The sequence below is a fragment of the Nicotiana attenuata genome, unplaced genomic scaffold (assembly GCF_001879085.1).
Source record: "Nicotiana attenuata strain UT unplaced genomic scaffold, NIATTr2, whole genome shotgun sequence".
NCBI lineage: Eukaryota > Viridiplantae > Streptophyta > Magnoliopsida > Solanales > Solanaceae > Nicotiana > Nicotiana attenuata.
Genome location: NW_017670662.1, coordinates 67,689 through 86,565, shown reverse-complemented (window position 1 = coordinate 86,565; position 18,877 = coordinate 67,689).

The window sequence follows — 18,877 nt, the reverse complement described above, 5'->3', positions numbered from 1 at the left end:
GTTTCCCTGATTGAATTGTTGAGTGTTAGTGCAATTTGAGTTTTGGTTGTTATAAGGATTGTTCTGGGGATATCCGTGTAGTTTGTAACACTTGTCCTTTGTATGGCCTGGCCTTTTGCAATAGTCACAAAATGGTCGACCCTTGTTGTTGGCAGTGTAATGTGTTTTGAAGTTCTGAGCTCCAAAAGGATTTTGATGTTGTGAAGGTACAGTATTCACATGAAGTGAGGTAGACTCTAGGCTCAGCTGATTGTTTGGTTTGAACTCCCTTTGCTTTTCCTCTTGTACTAACAGAGAGAAGGCTTGTGCCAATGATGGTAGAGGTTTAATCATTAAAATGATTCCTCGCATTGTTGTGTAGACTTCGTTCAAGCCCATCAGAAACTGAATGAGTCCTCTGTCCTGTTCTACCTTATGCATAGTATCCTCTGACCCACATGTACAAACACAGGTGCATTGGGATTTGGCACTGAGATTGCTCAATTCTTCTCATAGCCTTTTCATTCGCGTGTAATAAGCAGTAATATCCAAAGATCCTTAAACGAGATCATTGATCTCTTTTTGAATCTGATACAGCTTTGCACCATTCGTTTGATCATATCGATCATCCAATTCTCTCCATAATTCTACTGAATCACTGACATATTCAACACTGTCAGAAATTTATTTTGCAAGGGAATTGAGAATCCAAGAAGTCACCATGTCGTCACATCTCTCCAATTGACGAAATTGAGGTGAATTGGGAGGAGGCTTCCTACAATCCCCATTTATGAACCCTAATTTATTTTTGACCGACAGGGCTCTCAATACGCTCCTCCTCCATGACCTATACCCAATTCCATCAAAAGGAACTGGTACTAGAGTCACTTCGGGACTATCCGAAGGATGAATGTATAGAGGGCTACTTACATCGATGGCTGGTTGATCGTTCCTACTCGTATTGGGGGTGAGTTCTTCGGTTTGATCGATCACCATGAAAGAAGCTCTATATGATGTAATTTGACTAATATCCTAAGAAAAATAGTGAATAGACTGTCCGATCTTGCAGAAAATGCCTTTACTTCACATAAAATTGTAGCTCGAAATCGCAAAATCAAAACCTAGCAGATGACGGAGAGAAAGAGGCCTTGATTAAGAAAAACTCCGGCAGATCTCAGGCGAGCATATTACGCTGGCTCTGATACCATATCAAGATTGTTACGTTAAGCGAGGATAAATGTAACGACCTGACCGGTCGTTTTGAGCTTTTGCACTTTGATCACCAGTTCTCGGGCATGACTTGCCCCGTGTAATGTATTATGACTGAAGTAGATCGTTGGTTTTGGTTTTCAAGAAAATCGGAATGAATTTGAAGGAAACAGTTTTAGTTGAAAGCTTTGAATTTGAAAGGTTTGACCAAGGGTTGACTATTTGTATATGAGCTCGGATCGAAATTTTTATGATTTGGTTAGCTTTGTGGGGTGATTTATGACTTAGGAGCACGATCGGAATGCATTTTGAAAGTCCGTGGAAGGATTTGGCTTGAATTGGAAAAATTAGTATTTTGGCGAATTCCGGTTGATAGGTGAGATTTTGATACGAGGGTCGGAATAGAATTCCGAGAGTTTCTGTAGCTTCGTTACGTCATTTGTGACGTGTGTGCAAATCAGGTCATTCGGACGTCGTTTGGTCGTGTTTTTATCGAAAGTGTATGTCGAAAGTTTTTGGAAACTTAGGCTCGAATTCGATGAGTTTTGAGTAATTTGATATTGTTTGAGGTATTTTGATGATTGGAACAAGTTTGAATGATGTTATGGATTATGTTGGTATGTTTGGTTGAGGTCCCCAGGGCCTCGGGTGAGTTTCTGATGGTCAAACGGACCATTTTCTAAGTTTCAAAGTTGCAGATTTTCAGTTCTTATGTTGCAGAGTTTTTGGCCTTCGCGATCGCGGGGGAGGTGACACGATCGCGTAGAAGAAAATTGGAAGGCAGGTAATTTGTTCATTGCGTTCGCGATTGGGGGTTCGCGTTCGCGGAAGGTTAGATGGTAGAGCTCCGCGTTCGCATAAGACCCTTCGCATTCGCATAGAAGGATTTGAGGGTCAGGGGCCATTGCCCTTCGCGTTCACGGCTGGAGGTACGCGTTTGCATAGTTGGAAGAAGCGAAGCATCGCGTTCGCATAGCGTATTTTGGAGCCTTTGAGGATTTGTTCTTCGCGATCGCGAGGCTATGGCCGCGATCGCGATGAAGAAAGAACAGTAATGGGCACAATGTTATAATTTCATTTCATCCGCGATTTTGGGTCATTTTTTCCTCAATGGTTGATCATTTTGAGAGATTCTTGGTGGAGATTAAAGAGTGATTCAAGGGGAATCGTTTGGAGATTCGACGCGCGTGGAGGCTGATTTGAGGGGCAAAGGCGTCGCGAGCTAGAGATTTTGCCGGTTCGAGGTAAGTAATGATTGTAAATGTTGTTCTGAGGGTTTGAAACCCCGGATTACACATCGCTGTGTTACTTTGAGGTGACTTACATGCTAGATGACGAGCGTGGGGTAGAGCACCACTGGGGATTGTGACCTAGTCCATCCCGAACGATTATTTTAATGCGCACTTGATAGTTAATTGTTTGATACTATTATATCTTGGGCTGTATGCCATGTTTGGGGCCTTGCGCCGACTTGTTGAGACCCTTAGGGGCATTTGTACTTTCTTTCCTCACTCTACTTATTTGAAAGCAAATCCTCAGTCATGTTTTACCTGTTTATTACTCAAATCTGGCTTTATCACTATATTCTTAAAAATGTGGAAACTGTTTTGGGCTGAGTTCCCTGTTTTACTAATGGTCCGAGTGATCGTGAGATGATGACTGAGATAGATCGAGGGTCTGATTGTGAGATTGATGATTGAGATAGACTGAGAGTCTGATGGTGAGGTTACTGACCGAGAGAGGCCGAGGGCCTAGTTGTGAGGATTATATATCTATGGATCGGGCTGCACGCCACAACAATGTATGTATGTATGTGTATATATATATATATATGGATCGGGCTGCACGCCGCAGCAATACTTATATGGATCGGGCTGCACGCCGCAGCGGTATAGCGCTTGGGCTGTAGGAGCCCCTCCGGAGTCTGCACACCCCCAGTGAGCGCAGTCGACTATATATATGGATCGGGCTGCGCGCCGCAACGATATATGGATCGGGCTGCATGCCGCAGCAGTTACTATATGATACCTATTGAGCGTGAGTGCTGAGTACGAGTACTGATTGGTAAGAGTTGAGTGACGAGTGACAGAGAGGCTAGCCCGAGGGGCGATAGATATATACATGCACATGAGTGATGTTGGCCTGAGAGGCCTGTTTATGAACTTATTGATTTCACTCCTCTTTAAAGTTAGTTTCTATCGAATATGTTGATTTATTGACCGCTTTCACTCATCTTTATATTGAGCCTCTGTCGGAAAGTTGAATAAATGTTTTAAAATAACTTTTACTTAAACTGGGGTTTATGAGATATTCGGAAATTAATCATTGATTTGGCATTGGTTATTTCCACTGAGATCTTCAAGTTATGAAGCGCCCATGATTATTGTTTTGCCCGAGGGGCTATTTTATGAACTATGCTTTGCCCGAGGGGCCGATTATTGCTTAAATCTCTATTATTATTTTAAATGGTGTTGAACCCCTACTGAAACTGCTGGAAGTATTTCAAAATGATTTTTTTTCTAAAAGCTGGATTTTAAAAGGGAAGATTGACTCGTATTATGATTTGAAAGCCTGTCGTGTTTATTGAGCCTAACGTAAATGTGGATTCATTATTTCCTACTGCTCAGTCTTTATTTACTCTTATTACTTACTGGGTTGGAGTACTCACATTACTCCCTGCACCTCGTGTGCAGATGCAAGTATTGATTCACCTGGTAGCGGGTGTTGGCCGATTGGAGGCAGAGCTATAGGAGTTTAGCGAGGTGACTGCCAGTGTTCGCAGCACCGCTTCTCTCTCTGTTGATCATTATTCACGTTCAGTGTATTTTTAGACCTTGTAGTTGTATTTACACTCTTATAGATGCTCGTGACTTATAACACCCCGGCTTGGGCTGTGTTTGGGTTGTATTCCGCACTTAATAAAGAAATCTCTATTTAGACTGTGGTTATTTAATTATGTTAAAACTGTGAATCAATATTTAACTATTTTGAAAAGGCGAAATGGGTTGGTTGGCTGGCCTTGTCTTCACGAGAGGCGCCATCACGACCGGGCCGGTTGGGGTCGTGACAATAAAGCTCGTGCAGGAGCTTCAATGGTGATTCTAGAATTTTCCAAAGGGAGAGAAAAACATCTGGGAGGAGAGCAGAAGAAATGAAATTGTGAAATATGACTCTCATCTATTTCCACTATTACAATGTGTATATATATGTACACGTGTGAAAGTAAAAGTAAAAGAAGTAAAAGAAAGTTTCTTACTCAGCTAACTCATCCAGTACAATTAACTTAGCTAACTAACAGTAACAAACAAAATGCTTAATATTGAATCTAACTAAACATATCTCAATACGCCTCTGCATTAGAGTAGAGGTAATAAATTAACACGAGTAGCTATCTATTTATTTTTGTAGTAGTTACTGTTGGTATTACTGTTTTCAATATCAGAAAATCAGATAAGCAAGCAAATGTTAGTTCAATAAACAAATCGTAAAATAATTCCGAGCCACTGAATTCACAGTGTGTCCTTAAGGAATTTAATCCCCTCAATATTGCCCAAGGTATACGGATTAGTTCCTCCCAGGATAGAACAGAATAACTATTCTGTGATAGCGGCACTTCAAATCACAGAACTTCAGCGAACTCAACAAACGGAGCAAATCACACATGATACTTATGTTTATTCAGAAAATGATGCAACAATGTAGAAAAGAGGGGATAAGATTTCAGATTTTCCATTTGTCAAAAAATGAGTCCAAGCCTCTAAATTTATAGACAATGAAAGGGTGAGATGAATAGGTGCAATCCAAGAGGTGCCTCTTCCATTTCCCATTTACACCCCTTAATAAAAACGCAACAATCCCCCACATGAATGGGAAATGGACATATGTGGGAAAACGTGCATGAAAATACTGTGTGATTCATAAGTAAGGATTAATCGCATCTGGATAAGTAGGTTTCCCTTTGAACTTTCCATAGTGAACTTATGTCGGATATACTCGGTCAATCGGTAGATTTGATATCTTTGAACCGTCAAGCTTTGGTGCATACCTAGACAACCATAAGTCACACAATCAATCCTTAACCGTTTTTTGTTCTCACGCTTGTGTTCATTTCAGCCGTGAACACCGCCTGGTTTCATGAGTTCTTAGAGAATGGGACTTTACTTTCATTCCCCTTAAAGCGGCTTACACTTCACACTCACATAGGTAATTTCTAAACGTGTAATCCTATAGACACTATCTGGTCATATCCTGCCAGACTTAGCAAATCATTAAAAAGCTTTAAGCTTTATTGACTCATCAAAAAGCCTTAATGCTTTACCTTGATTTCTGAACATTGTCTTCATCACGAGAATGGGTTGAGTTAATTGACAATGTTGAACCATCATTTATAACTTTGATCTCTTTCAACCAAGCTCTTGGGATCTCCAGTCTACTAGGTAGAGTTACCGCCATGATGACTTATCTTAGGCCTTAGCCCCATTCCTTTCGATGATCTATCAACTGCCTCTCTAGATAAGCCTTTTGTAAGTGGATCCGACACGTTATCTCTTGACTTTACGTAGTAAATCGTGATAACACCACTAGAGAGTAGTTGTCTAACGGTATTGTGTCTCTATCGAATGTGATGAGATTTTCCGTTATACATAACGCTCCCTGCCCTGCCTATTGCCGCTTGACTATCACAATGTATACATATTGGTGCCAAAGGTTTGGGCCAAAATAAAATATCTTTCAAGAAATTCTGGAGCCATTCAACTTCTTCATCGGCCTTGTTTAAGGCTATAAACTCAGCCTCCACTGCAGAGCGGTCAATGCACATTTGTTTGGACGATTTCCAAGACATCGCTCCTCCACCAACTATTTAGAATCGGTTGAACTGTTGATCTAATTTGCATCGCTATACCCCTCTATTATCGCAGGATACTTATTGTAGTGAAAATCATAATTTGTAGTATATTTCAAATACTTTAAAACTTGTTTCATTGTTATGAAATTTCAATGCAAACTTTCTTATGTCGTAGACTAATATGTCTCGACTTTCGATTTCATATCAGATTATTGACTACACTTAATGTAGTAATAGTATATTATAACAACAACTGGAATGATAGGCATCAGTTGTGGCCACAACCTTTTAATATATAACACATTTCGCAATCATTCCGCCACTTTCAAGCATGTGTATACTATTTATTCATACATCTATATGATATGCAAATTATAGCACCTTCATTCATGAAATAAATCCAACTTGGAACGGATTTTGGTCATGTTCATCGGTTGGTTCACCTCATTATAGACCAACGTATTAATACATTTGTTCATGAACGGTCATGTTTATACAAAACATGTAAACGCACTTTTCATGGAAAGTTGCAGACTTCGAGATGATCCTTTCGTAAAAGAGCTAAACATTAAATCTTCAAGAAAGAACAACATCATTTCGGGAAAGGCACGTAAACAACTTTCGAATTTGTAGTTTTATCACTAGTCATCACTAAGACTGAACAAGTAATGAATTCACTGGCTATCATATCAATATCCACTAAGGATTGGTGGGTTTCAAAAATTATATCATTTAGACATTACGTCTAACATTCGCTTTTGTCAAGCATAAGCGAAAAGCCCCCACATTCCAAACATTTCATGTGCCTTTTCTTCTATTCATTAATCTTTAAAACTATTTGATACCATTGTGTGATCAAATTTCTTGGGTGCTTGTTTTAGTCCAAAAAGAGACTTAACACGTCTGCACACCTTCTTTTTTTTCCAGGAACCACGAACCCTTCAGGTTATTTCATATAAATTTCATCCTCCAAATCTCTATTTAAGAAGGTTTGTCTTTACGTTCATCTGATGGATTTCAAGGCCATATACGGCGGCTAACGCTATTAACACCCGAGTAGATGTAATCCTTGTTACCGGCGAGTATGTATCAAAATAATCAAGACCTTCTCGTTGTCTAAATTATTTGACAACTAATCTTACCTTATATTTGTCAATAGTACCATCATCTTTCATTTGCCTTTTGAAAATCCACTTAGAACGCAAAGGTTTATTTCCTGGAGGAAGATCAACCAGTTCCCAAGTATGATTACTTAATATGAATTCTATCTCACTATTGACTACCTCTTTCCGATATTGTGCTTCTGAGGAAGATAATATTTGTTTAAACGTTTGAGGCTCATTTTCCCATAAGAATGACTGAAAATCCAGTCCAAAGGAAGTAGTTATCCTTTGGCGTTTACTACGTCTTGGATTTTCCTAATTCAACATACTTTCCTTTGCTTCTTCCCGAGTTCGCTTAGATATTTCACTAGACGACTCACATTCTTTTTTATACGGATAAATATTCTCAAAGAATTCAACATTATCTGATTCGATTACCGTATTAATATGAATGTCTTTTGATTTATGAATCAGAAAACGATATGTCTTACTATTTGTTGCATAACTTATGAAAACGGAATTAACAGTTTTTGATCCGATTTTTCTCGTTCTGGGTTTAAGAACTTGTACTTTACCCAACATCCCACACTTGGAAATATTCCAATTTGGATTTTCTTCCTTTCCATTTTTCATATGGAGTGGACTGTGTCTAAGTTATGGGAACACGAATTCAGTTAGCTGTAAGCATAGCTTCCCCCCCACAAGTTTTGGGTAAACCAGAACTTATCAACTAGGGATTGATCGTCTCCTCTGACGTTTTATTCTTTCTTTCCGCAATTGCATTAGATTGCGGTGACTAAGGGGCGATCGTTTGGTGAATAATTCCATATTCCAAACATATTTCTTCAAAAAGATATTCATATCCGACGCCCCTATTACATTGTTGAGCCAACCACAAGAACTGTTGTTTTTGTCACGACAGAGCCACAATTTATAAATGGTGAAATTTTTAATCTTCAAACCAATCTAACACATTCAGAATTAATAAACGGTAAAGTTTTTAATCTTCAAATCGAGTAACATCTGATACAACTAGATCTAATAAACGGTGAAGTTTTTAATCTTCAAACCGAATAACATGTGACACAATCAAATTTAATAAACGATGAAGTTTTTAATCTTCAAACCGAATAATAAATTGGAGTAGAAAATCACTAAGATTTTAATCTCCAAAACGAGTATAAAGTCACTTAGACTTTAATTTCCGACAAATGAGTAGAAAGTCACGAAGACTTTAATCTCAACGAACGAGTACAAAATTACGCAGATTTTAATCTCGAAGCAGGAGTAGAAAATCACAAAGATTTTTTTTCTCCATCACGGGTGTAGAAAATCATGAGAATTTTAATTTTCTCCAAACCAGGGGTAGAAAATCACAAGTATTTTGATTTTTTTTTCAAATGGCTTTCCAACTAAACCATTATAACCCCTAAACATTTCAAAGTTTGATATATTTTCTTATCAAACAAACATATGTAATATCTTTACATATATCATATTCTTGATTTTAAAAATGTTTTCAAGTATTTAGTGTAAGCCTAATTTATACTTACAACCTTGAAAATAATCTTCCAAGATCATCACAAAGTTAGTTATCTACTAATATTTATTTCAAATGAATTTCATCAATTGAAATATTACCAGACCACAAAGGTTAGGAATTCATAAATACATAAACAATAAGTAGAGTAGAAAAAGTAGAACCAGGATTTGATACTACTTCCCTCTTATCGTTGCAATGGAATCGACTTTGTCTTCCGTCACAATTTGTCAATTCCTTTTCAAGGAGAATTGATGGATTCTCTATTTCATCTTTCATGTGAAAAGCGTCGTTATGGACTTCACGATAATTTATATCTATTTTATTTGAGAATCCATTATTTGCGACGTTAGTAATGGGATGGTGCATTGATACACCTGCGAGGAAGACATGGTATACAACATGCCATTCAACTTTATAAAATTTAAGATTTAAAAAAAAAAAATCTGAAACTTATCTTAGTCTGGTTTTCCAGGATGAATTCCCTTCTTTGAGTGAAATATTTTCCACAGAAATTGCACCATGTAAACTAAGGGTTTATTTCTCTTTCACTGTAACTGATAAGTAAAACCATAAATAAGGCTAAATGGAAGTGATGTTGAAGCACCGTTTCCAACTTGTCATGAACATGACGTTAGTAGTCGCAATATGGCATGGGAAACTCTGTCACTTTAATATGTACTCTATACAGAGAAGAGTAGATAAATTTTGTAACTATTCATGTCAAACGGCTTTAATTCAATCATTATATCAAACCAAAATGATGACAGAGAAGCAACCTTTGGTACAAGTGATCCACAAAAATCTAGATGCAATTTAATTTACTCAACAAATGATCCTAATGCAAATCGATCAAGTAGATTGCATTCCATGACTTGCATTGGACACGTCATTTCATTATCATCATTGACTAGATTTTACAACATCAATTAAATAATAGGCAGAATTAGCCAAGAATCATTCGACAGTGTTCGCTTGTTCGTTTATCTCTTCGGCAAACAATCAACCACGATTTTCTCATGAAGCCGTTAGAAAAAGAAAACAACAAATTAAATTCCTTAAGATTGTTGGTATTACTGTGTTCAAAATTAGAAAATCCGATAAGCAAACAAACGTTAGTTCAATAAATAAATCGTAAAATAATTCTGAGCCACTGAATTCACAGTGTGTCCTTAAGGAATTTAATCCCCTTACTGTTGCCCAAGGTATACGGATTAATTCCTTCCATGATAGAACGGAATAACTCTTCTGTGATAGCGGCACTTCAAATCACAGAACTTCAGCGAACTCAACGAACGGAGCAAATTACACATGATACTTATGTTTATTTAGAAAATAATGCAACAATGTAGAAAAGAGGGGAGAATATTTCAGATTTTTCATCTGTCAAAAAATGAGGCCAAGCCTCTAAATTTATAGACAATAAAAGGGTGAGATGAATAGGTGCAATCCAAGAGGTGCCTCTTCCATTCCCATTCACACCTCTTAATAAAAATGCTAACAGTTACAACAATTGCCCTGAAGTAATGTGGCTAGGAATGATGTCAAACACATATCTTTTCTATTTAAGATAATCTGGTTTGCTAGTGAACCTTTTTGCTAGGTGATAAAATTGATTGAAAGACCAAATCATTAATATAGTAGAAGTTTCTGCTATATATGTTTAGCACTTTGAAGTGAGGCAAATAAATAAAGTGGCTGGATTTTTAGCAAACTAAGATCATTCAATAGCACAAAAACAATGGAGTATTTTTCTTCTGCAATCAATCACCTCATACAACAATGGACCTTTCAAAGTTAGGTAAAGTATATATATCCATCATTTTGCGCTAAGTTCGTGTCTCAAGCAACATATACGTTTGATACACTATATTGATAGCATTCAATGGAGCGTTCAATTGCAAGTGTCAAGCTATTTAGCAGGCTCGACTTGATCTTGTAGCAGGCTTGGATCGGCTTTGATGGACTCGAGTCAGCTCAACAGCCGAGCCTACCTTGAGCAAAAAATTATGTCATAACCTCTCAACCTCCACAATTAAACAAAAGAAAGAAGAAGCTAAATAAATTAGGGAGTCTGAACAATTCTTTTGTTACAACTTTTTCATATATTTTTAAATAATTTTAATGATGGAATTTCATAATTTATAGTACGACATGGATGCCCGAATTGAAATTGGAAACTAGAAGATATGAGTAGTGCCTCAAATTCGTCCGTCCTCCCTAAAACGGAGGGAGTACATATGTTAGAAAATCAGAATATAGACGCTTTGCCATGTAAGTTATTTTTTCCTACGTGTATGTGGCCCAATAGGTTTAAGACTCATAATTAATATTTAATTAATGATCAAATCTCATCCGTCCGATCGGTTATTTGATGGACGTACCGAATTAAGTGAGAAACTCTATAAATTGGTCATTTCCCTACCAATTAGGGTTACCGTATTTTATTTTCTCTCTTCTATCGTTAAAGATAGTTGTACCGAAAGCTAGGGCAAAGAGCGAGAACCAATTCCAACTAACACTTCCGCTTCACGATGATGGCTTACGATTCAGGTATGTTTTATGTAACGATTTTGTGTAAGATTATCATGTTCAAGTTCCTGGTATAAAAATTAAAGTTTATGTTTACATATGGTATCAGAGCCTGGATATTTGAACTAATAATCTTCGTAAAAGAAAGATTATATTACTATGTTTGATGCGTAACTGTTTTAATGGGATTTGTAATATTTTCGAATCTGATTCAAGTTCTTTTAATTTGACGATATCGAATAAAGCATGGAATTTCTGTTTCAAATTAATAATAAGTTTGGCCAAAATTTCTACATTAACAAAGAAAGCTTAGACAGTGGCGATAATATTTCAATGTTTAAAGGATTTTCTTTTGGCGTTGTGTTGTTTCCTTTGTGGCCCTATGATAACCTTTCTTTAAGAACCACCTATAAAGTGATATTACCCAATTAAGGATTGGCTAACAAAGAAAGAATCTAATGAATTCATATAACAACGACAACAAACTTAGTATGTTTTCACCAGATGGGATCTGGGGAGGGTAGTTTGTACGCAGACCTTACCCCTACCTAACAGATAGAGAGGCTGTTTCCAAAATAATCTAATGAATTTGTATACTGGAAAGAATATTTGTGGGATTAAAATTATTCTATAATGCCAGAATGTATCGTTTTCTTTGTAGTAGTGACCTTTAATGTTTGATGGTATCCATTTAAAGTTTGCCACATATATTTAGTTTATCTAAGTTTCTCTTTGGATGCCTTAAAGATATTATGTTTCAACGTAACGTATTAAGCCTATTATTAACTTTTTTTTAAAGTTAAGTTCGCCATGATTTGATTTAAAATCAGACAAGTTAATGTTCTACTTTAGGCTGTAAACTAATTTATTTAGTTTATTTAATTTAAGTATTTGGGCTACTAATTTGGTGAAGCCATTTATTATTTATTTTACGTATGTGATTAATGTTTGTATAGTTTGTTAGTCACCAAAGTGATCAAACTAGACCGTTTAAAGTATTCACATGCATAAAATCTTTAGATATTTATTTTATGTGTGCATTTATGTTTATATAGTTTGTTAATCGCCAAAGTGCTAGTACGTTTATGAAAAATATGCATACATAAAATTGTAGTTTATTCATGAAACTAATGGAATGCCTATTATTGAAAAACAAATGGATAGATTAATTTTTACTATTGCTAGAACTTAAGGATTTACCCAAAAGGTGAATCAATTATTCTATGAATAGCAAATATGATGAGGTAAATTAATATTCTTAGTCAAATATATATTGTTTGTCTAAAGATGGCATATATATTTGGTTAAACATATTTAATTACCTATTAAAAACTAAATCACATTTAAATTATGATAGTGTGTTGTAGTATTTACCCAAAGGAGAATTGCGATATGCTTTAACTATTTTATTGAATCCATATTGATTTGTGAGCATGTATTATTTATTTTGCGCCTATTCCTTTTTCATTCGCATGCTTCGTCTATTACTGCGTTCAACGGATTGAACTTCTCTGAATGGCGTGAACAAGTCCAATTCCACTTAGGTGTGATAGATCTTGACTTGGCTCTGCTGAATGATAAGCCCGCTGCCATTACTGATTCGAGCAGTGCGGATGAGAAGTGTTTTCATAAAGCATGTGAACGCTCCAACAGGCTAAGCCTTATGTTTATGCGAATGAATATTGCCAACAACATTAAGAGTACTATTCCACAAACAGAAAGTGCCAAGGAATACCTGAAGTTTGTGGAAGAACATTTTCGTTCTACAGATAAGTCTTTCGCTGGTACACTAATGGCTGAACGCATGACCATGAAGTTTGATGGGTCGCGTAGTATGAAAAATAATATCATCTAGATGACTAACATTGTAGCAAGACTTCAAACCTTGGGGATGAAAGTTGATGACTCGTTCTTGGTTCAGTTTATTCTGAACTCATTGCCTCCTGAGTATGACCCTTTTCAAATTAACTATAACACTATTAAGGATAAGTAGGATGTTAGTGAATTGTCCAGTATGCTTACTCAGGAAGAGTCAAGACTTAAGAAACAAGGAGTCATTAAATTAACCTCATGGGTCAAGGAGCTGGTAAATGACTTAAATTGAAGACCAACAAGTTCAAGAAGAAGAAAGCACCTGCTAAAGCTCCACAGGATGCTAAGAAGGAACATAAGGTAGATACGTGTCATTTTTGTAACAAGGAAGGACTCTATCAGAAAGATTGCCTGAAACGTAAAGCTTGGTTCGAAAAGAAAGGTACAATTAATTCTTTTGTATGTTTTAAATCAAATTTAATAGAAGTTCCTAATAATACTTGGTGGCTTGATTCTGGTGCAACTGCTCATGTATCTACTACGTTGCAGGGATTCCTTACGATCCAAACTACAAATCCAAATAAGGATTTCTTGTTCATGAGAAATCGTATGAAGGCTCCAATTGAAGGCATAGGGACTTATCGTTTGATCATGGAGACTGGACGTCACCTTGATCTATTACTAACTCTTTATGTACCTTTAGTTTCTAGGAATTTGGTTTCTCTTTCAAGACTTGATGTTTCTGGATTTGATTTAAAGTTTGGAAATGGATGTTTTAATTTATATAAGAATGCTATTTTTTATGATTCTGGTTTTCTTAGTGGTAGTTTATATAAGTTGAAACTCAAAATTAGTTTTTCTAAATCCCTTCTACTGTTCAATATAATGTTGGAATTAAACGTAGTTCACCAGATAAAAGTTCTGCTTACTTGTGGCATGGACGTCTGGGTCATATATCCAAAGAAAGGTTAGAAAGATTAGTAAAGAATGAGATTCTTCTGAATCTAAATTTTACTAATCTTACAATATGTTTGAATTGCATTAAGGGAAAGCAAATCAAGCATAGTAAGAAAGGTGCCACAAGAAGCACCCAACTTCTTGAAATTATACCTGCTAGTGGAGGAAGACCTCCTAGGGAACACCATATTTTTGGATCCTTTGATGTTCCATCTTTTGGTGGAGAGAAATGTTTTATCATTTTTATCGATGATTTTTCACATTATGGATACATCTATTTGCTAAAATGTCACGACCCTAAAACCGATCCGGTCGTGATGGCGCCTATCGTGAAACTAGGTCAGCCGACACAACTCCCGAATTAACCATTTAATCAATAACAATCATTTTAAGCCTTTAATTAATCAAATATCTCATAATGTAAGTCTAAATGAACAGTGCGGAATAAATACACAAGCCCGACATCGGGGTGTCACAAGTGAGGAGCATCTACTAAGGTCTGAATACAACAAGAGTCTAAAAATGTACTAAATACAGTCTAAGGAAGATAAGAGCGAGAAAAGCAGTGTTGCGAACGTCGGGAAGCTACCTTGCTAACTCCAATGACTCTGCCACTGAGCAATCAACACCCACTATCAGGTTCCGAAATACCTGAATCTGCACACAAGATGCAGGGAGTAATGTGAGTACGCCAACTCAGTAAGTAATAAAAGTAAATGAAAGCTGAGCAGTAAGAAAACATGTATGCCACGTCATAACGCTATAGCAAATATAGTACATTTCTAAAACAGTAAAGAAATCATTTATTTCGTAAATCAAACTCAGCTTTAGTAAAAACCCTTTCCTTTTTAAAACATATTCCAAAAGTTTCAAACGAGTGCTAAAAATAGTGAGTAAAAATGATAGAAACGTAAACAGCCCCTCGGGCAAAACATGTACCATAAACCGCCCCTCGGGCATAATATCAACAGAACCAGCCCCTCGGGCTACCTCACACTCACTCGTAATCAGCCCCTCGGGCATAAATGAATCAAGAATCGTCCCTCGGGCAACATAGATCAAGAACAACCCCTCAGGCTTCAATATGAAACAACAACGACCCCTTGGGCTACAATACATCACTCGCACTGGGTACCCGCGCTCATTGGGGGTGTACAAACTCCGAGAGGGGCCCCTTACGGCCCAAGCGCAATAACAAGCCATCTCGTGTCATAATCAAACAGGCTCTCGGCCTCATATCAATCACAAGCCACCTCGTGGCATAATAAATCAGGCCCTCGGCCTCTCATATATCACAAATCAGTACCACATGCTGCGGCACACAGCCCAATCCCATGCATCCTCACTAGGGGTGTGCATTCGATTTATCGATTCGATTTTGACTCTTATCGATAATTACTTGTCGATTATCGATTTGTACATATGCTTATCGTTATTGTTTCAATAAGGTTTCGATGTTTTCGATTTCGATTTATCGATTTTTGGGGCTTATCGATTCGGTTATCGATTACACCAATAAGAACGATAAAGGAAAAAAGAATTTTTATGGTAAGTATGTACTGCAATTCAAACCACAATTTTCTAAGATGCATGCATATCTCAATCACCAAAATAGAAGTGAAAAAAGAAAAAAGGTAATCTTTAAGACCCACAAGTGAAAAATGGAATCTTTAGTAACTGTGTAATGTAAAATTGACCAAAAATGAAAATGCAAGCAAAAGAATAGTAATTCTTCAAGACACAATAAGGAAAAATGGAATTTTTAGTAGTGTAAAATTCAGACCTGACCAAAATTTTGAGAGATGGCATCAAAGCCATTGCCTGTTCGTTCATAAATCTACATGGAAGGGTAGGACATAAGGAATGGCTCTTAGTAGAGGCTCAGGAGGAGGGTTGGTGTGGTATGTGAAGGCTAATGAGAGAGCATACAGAAGAGTATATTGGATGGCCGTGAATTCTTGTAGAGGTTTAATATTTTCTTGTCTGCTGGGTTTGTAGTTCGCGGGAGAGGGAAAGAATGGGTAGAGAAAATAATAGGGTTAGGGACTCAGGGTAAAGGAAAGGATATTATAGAATAAGGGTATATTTGTCTTTTTAGTATATCTTATCGGTTTATTGATAAACCGATAATCGAAGAGGACAAAATCAAAATCGAAATCAATAACTCGATAAGGAAAATTTCGAAATCGAAATCGAAATCGATAAATCGATAAACCGATATCGATAAACCGATAACAAATAATCAATTCGATTTATCGATAAACCGATTCGAACGCACACCCCTAATCCTCACAACACAGGCCCTCGGCCTCACTCAGTCAGATCTCACTCAAGCCCCTTGGGCTGATAGTAAAACAAGTACTCGGCTCAAAATCATTTATGAAATCAAAAGTAGTGAATAAAACCGAGTTATGTAAACAGTAAGAACATATCATGATTGAGTGTAAACATTAAACCAAAACAGTGAGGAAAAACAGTAGTAAAATCCCCTAAGGGTCCAAACAATCGGCACAAGACCCAGACACGATAGTTAGCCCCAAACACAATAATATTTTCCAAAATATAGCAAATTCAAATAGTTTATAAGTAAATACGCGACTTACAGTCATACGGGACGGACCAAGTCACAATCCCCAACGGTGCACGATCCCACGCTCTTCATCTAGCATGTGCGTCACTCCTCAAAGTAGCACAACGATGTGAAATCCGGGGTTTCATACCCTCAGAACAGTATTTACAATCATTACTTACCTTAATCCGGTCCAATCTCTAGCCCGCGATGCCTTTGCCTCTCGAATCGGCCTCCGGATGCTCCAAATCTATCCAAAACATATTTATACCATCAAAATATGCTAAGGGAACAAAGCCCACTCGAAAATATCCGATTTATACCAAAAATCTCGAAATTGGCCAAACCCGGCCCCCGGGCCCATGTCTCGGAATCCGACAAAATTAACAGCAATGGAACCCTTATCTTCCCATGAGTTCATGCATATCAAATACTTCAAAATCCGATCACAAATGACCCCTCAAATCCCTAGATTTAGGTCTCCAATTTCCAAGCCCTAACTTCTAATTTTTTAGGCTTAATTTCCACAAATTCCATGATTAATTAGGTAGAAATCACATTAGGATTGAGCTTTAGGTTCAAAAATCTTACCTCAAAGAATTTCTCTTGAATTCCCTCTTCAATTTGCTCTCCCAAACTCCAAAACCGACTCAAAATGGTGAAACTTAGACCCAAAATCGCGAAAATGGCCTTTTAAACATTCTACCCAGCGATTTCAGTTCCATCTTCGCAAACGCGGTTAAAGCTTCGCGTTCGCGAAGCACAAAATTCCGTTGACCAAAAGATACTCTTACGCGAATGTGACGTCCGGCTCGCGAACGCGAAGCTTCAGCTTCCCAGACCATCGCGAACGCGACTCCTAGCTCGCGAACGTGAAGCACAAACGAACCTGGACCCAGCTGCTCCCATTTACTCTATGCGAACGCCTAACCTGCATCGCGTTCGCGATGCACACTGAGCCTCTCCCTTCACGAATGCGATACCAACATCTCAAACGCGAAGGCTAAATTTTCTGCCTCGCTACTCAATCTCTTCGCGAACGCGAGTGCCCTCTCACGAACGCGAAAGCCAAAACTCTACAACACACAGAGCAGAAAATCTGCAACTTCTCAAACATGAATATGATCCGTTTAACCACCCGAAACTCACCCGTGGCCCTTGGGACCTCAACCAAATATGCTAACATATCCCATATCATCATTAAAACTTGTTCCAACCTTCGGAACGCTCAAAACAACATCAAAACACCAAGATCACATCGGATTCAAGCCTAGGAATTCCAAAAACTTCCAAATTCCGCTTTCAATCAAAAAGTCTATCAAACCTCGTTCGAATGACCTGAAATTTTGCACACACATCAAAAATGACACAACGGGCCTACTCCAACTTCCGGAATTCCATTTCGATTCCTATATAAAAATCTCACCTATCAACCGGAAATCGCCAAAATTCTAATTTTGCCAATTCAAGCGTAAATCTACTTCGGACCTCCCAAACATATTCCGATCACGCTCCTAAGTCCCAAATCACCTAAAGGAGCTAACCAAATCATAAAAGTTCCAATCCGAGATCATATACTAACAAGTCAAAACTTGGTCAACCTTTCAGGTTTTAAACTTCAAACTGAGAACTGTTCTTCCAACTTTATTCCGATTATTCTGAAAACCAAAACCGACGATTTACACAAGTCATAATACATCACACGGGGCTATTCATGCCCGAGAACTGGCGAGCAAAGTGAAAAAGCTCAAAACGGCCGGTCGAGTCTTTACATCCTCCCCCACTTAAACATACGTTTGTCCTCGAACGTGCCCATAGTTGTTCCAAAAGCCAACAAGTCGCTGTATAACCTTACCATGCAGATACCCGGGGGTGATCCCACGTCATCCTATCTCATATAGGTCCGATAACACAATGTAACTGCAATTCCACAATCCAACCTAACCCATAAACCTTAGAACCACATTTCCATTTCTAAAATCATCCACAAGATCAGAATCTCATATCTATACTCTGAATAAGCCCGAACGAGCTGTAATAAACCATATCTGCAACCTCAAATGCAATTACATGATATACCACATAACTCAAACACTCGTAGCGATAACTTCTAATCACAGCAGTTGCTCAAAACAATCGAATATCGATAATAAGCCTCTTATCAAATAAAGCCTCATTCCAACACTTCCTTATACTGCCAATGATAAATGAAACATGTAGAAAGTCATAACCATTCCTCAGGTCAACCATTCGTGAAGGCACTTCTCCTTTAGCAAGGACCATAGCAAATTTCTGAGCCGAACATCGATATTATCCCTCCAACACGCTGA